A 2,808-nucleotide genomic window follows, 5' to 3' on the forward strand; every position below is an offset into this window, starting at 1 on the left:
CCACATACATCTGAGCTGGCGGGTTCAAATCCAGCCCAGCCCATCAAACAACAATGACAGCTGCAACAAAAAGAAAAAAAAAAAAAAGCCAGGCATTGTGGCAGGTGCCTGTCGTCCCAGCTGCTTGGGAGGCAAAGGCAGGAGAATCGCTTGAGCCCAGGAGTTGGAGGTTGCTGTGAGCTGTGATGCCCAGGGCAACAGCTTGAGGCTCTGTCTCAAAAAAACAAACAACAACAACAAAAAACCTGTTACTTTCTTTCTATACTTTTCTTCTTCTACCATGACTTTATCACGTCAAAATCTGAGATTCCCAAAACAATATACATACACTCATGTATATGTCCCATTCTAAACTCTATAATATCTTACTTTAAGGAGCAGAGAGTGGTTCAATCCAAGGTCCGTTACATGGTTCTCAAGTTAACTTTTCTGGGAAACTTCCTTCAAGTCCTTTATAATATGTCCCTCACCAACCCCCACATCATATTACCAAATCCTGAATCACTTTCCATCCACAAATCTCTCATTTCCTTTTATGAACTCAGTAGAGATGTTTTCTGTGTGCCGCTCTGATTACTCACAATTTCTTCCTATCTGTTCCTTCTCCTGGATGCTGCCACTATTCAGACCCTGGCTGCCTTCTACCTGGATTTCTGTGTCACCTTCCCATCTTTCTCTCTTCGTACCAAACCATTCCCCACACTGCTGTGAACTCAATATTCCTTGTATTGAAGAATATAAAAATATTTTTATATCTTATGAATCCGACCCAAAGATGAATGATTCCTTACTGAACAAGATGGAAAAAAAAGAGGAAGAGAAACAGGAACTGGCTTACGGCTAGTCACCAAAAGCAGGACAGGTCACCACAGTTACTGAGAAAATCACAATGTCTATTGTATTCCAAGGGTGTGGTTGACTCAGTCAGGATTCAGGACACAGACAACATCAAAATTTTGAGGAGGAAGAATCAGATTCCCAATGGGAATGCCAAGTAACCCCAAGAGTCACAAAGGATGATGAACACTACATTCCACTGGAAATAAAAGTGGAGAAACTGAGTCTGTTTAAGACTCCCTTCTTTTTCTTAGCCTGGTGAGAATCTGGGCAGGACTGTATTATCAGAGAGGGAGTTAAGTCCATTCTTATGGAACTAGGGGAATATTGCCGAAGTTGATCATCCTATTATTTCTCTACTGAAAAACGCTCAATGGCTTTTTATTTCCTTTAATTGTCAATGAAATCCTGACCATGTCCTTCAACCTACTTTCCTATCTTTGTCTTGAACAGTTCCTCTGCACATACCTAGTAATCCATTCAACCTAAAAAATGCCTACGCTTTTCCACTTGGTGCTTTCATGATTTCCTCTCCCTAAAATGGTCTCATTTCTTCATCTGCGCTATTCAAAATACTATCTCCCTTTCAAGTCCTGGCTCAGAGCCACCTTTTCCCAAAGCATTTCTGAATCAGGAGACAGACTGAATTGCTTAACGTTGCACTTCTCACATTGCATGCTTTATTGAAACCAAATCCTACGGATCTAATTAAATGTCTGCAAATAGTACTCAGAAAAAATACATTGATTTCATCTTGTACTCTTCCTTATACCATGAACGTATTACACTTATCAAGTCTCTTCTATGAAATTATAAACTTTTCTTTTTTCAGACAGGGGCCAAAAATTAACTCAGTAGTTCTTTGTGAAGCCTATCACAATGACTTGTACCAAACTAGCTTTAATCAAGGTTTACCTACCTTATTAAATTATCTCATAATATAATTAAATTGTATAGCTCTGTATGTGAGCATCCCCCCCCACCCCCACCCCCACCCAGGGAAAAGCACAAATGCAGTCTCCCACCACCACAAATTATGCTGTCGAGTTTCCCACATTTGGGGAAGCAACAGGAGTCAGCACATGCCGAGTGCAATGGATGAGCCTCGCCCTGGGTAAACCACCTTTGTGATCGTGCTGTCTCCTCTGCCAGGGAAGTATCAGTACTTGAGCATTTCCATTAGCTCTCTTGAGCATGTTACAGTGAATATAGATGTATTAATGCTTCCATTCAAATCTCGATTCTCCAAGTCTCTACCTGCTGAAAAGGCTTTTATCTCTTACATAGTTCCCTTACTCCAGTATTTTTGAGAATATCCAATTGTTCTAGCGGTATCCATACATTTGTCTTGATGGTCACCAAGTGCAACTGCTTCCCAGTAGGAATCAGGCAGCCCAGGCCCACAGTCGTACTGAGTAGCTATTCTACTCCCAACTCTATTGCTGCCTTTCATGTCACTAGGAGGTCAGAGATCAGAAATCCTCATCATTGCTTTGTGGAGTGAGAAGGAGAAACCTGTCCCTGCACTTGTTTAACTGATAGGTATAGAGGTGGGGTGGGAGTGAGCCTTTAATTAACCCACAGAACTACAAAGCACTGTATTAATAGCTTTCACTCAACATTGCAGCTAGTAAAGCCATGACTTTGTATCATAGCCTCTGTTAGTCTCAGGGAGCTACTTGCATCCAACCATCTGGTTATGCTACTGCTTTTGGGTGATAGACTGCTTTCAACCTTAGCACTGTTGTTAGTGTCACCACTGCTCCCACCGGCACTGTTCCCCAACACTGCTCCACATGTGGCTGCAGCTGGTGAGCCAGTGGCATTGCTAGCATTGCCACTAGCCTTCCTGGGCACACTGCAGTCCCTGGGTGCATTTGACATGAACCAGTGTGGCTCTCCACTCAGTCACTGGGGCAAAGAAAATACGGAGATATCTCTTTTATATTTCTTTAGAATGGGCCCCCAACA

The 2,808-nt window shown here is 42.3% G+C and overlaps 1 non-coding gene across 1 annotated transcript; it reads right to left on the reverse strand.

Annotated features, from left to right (window-relative positions):
• Positions 1–1,833: 1,833 nt before the first annotated feature.
• LOC111726069 lies at positions 1,834–1,997 on the reverse strand. Its single transcript, XR_002773959.1, has one exon. It is a non-coding gene; the product is annotated as a U1 spliceosomal RNA (small nuclear RNA).
• Positions 1,998–2,808: the final 811 nt, after the last annotated feature.

The sequence above is a fragment of the Otolemur garnettii genome, unplaced genomic scaffold, assembly GCF_000181295.1.
Source record: "Otolemur garnettii isolate 467f Iridium unplaced genomic scaffold, OtoGar3 scaffold00052, whole genome shotgun sequence".
Lineage (NCBI taxonomy): Eukaryota > Metazoa > Chordata > Mammalia > Primates > Galagidae > Otolemur > Otolemur garnettii.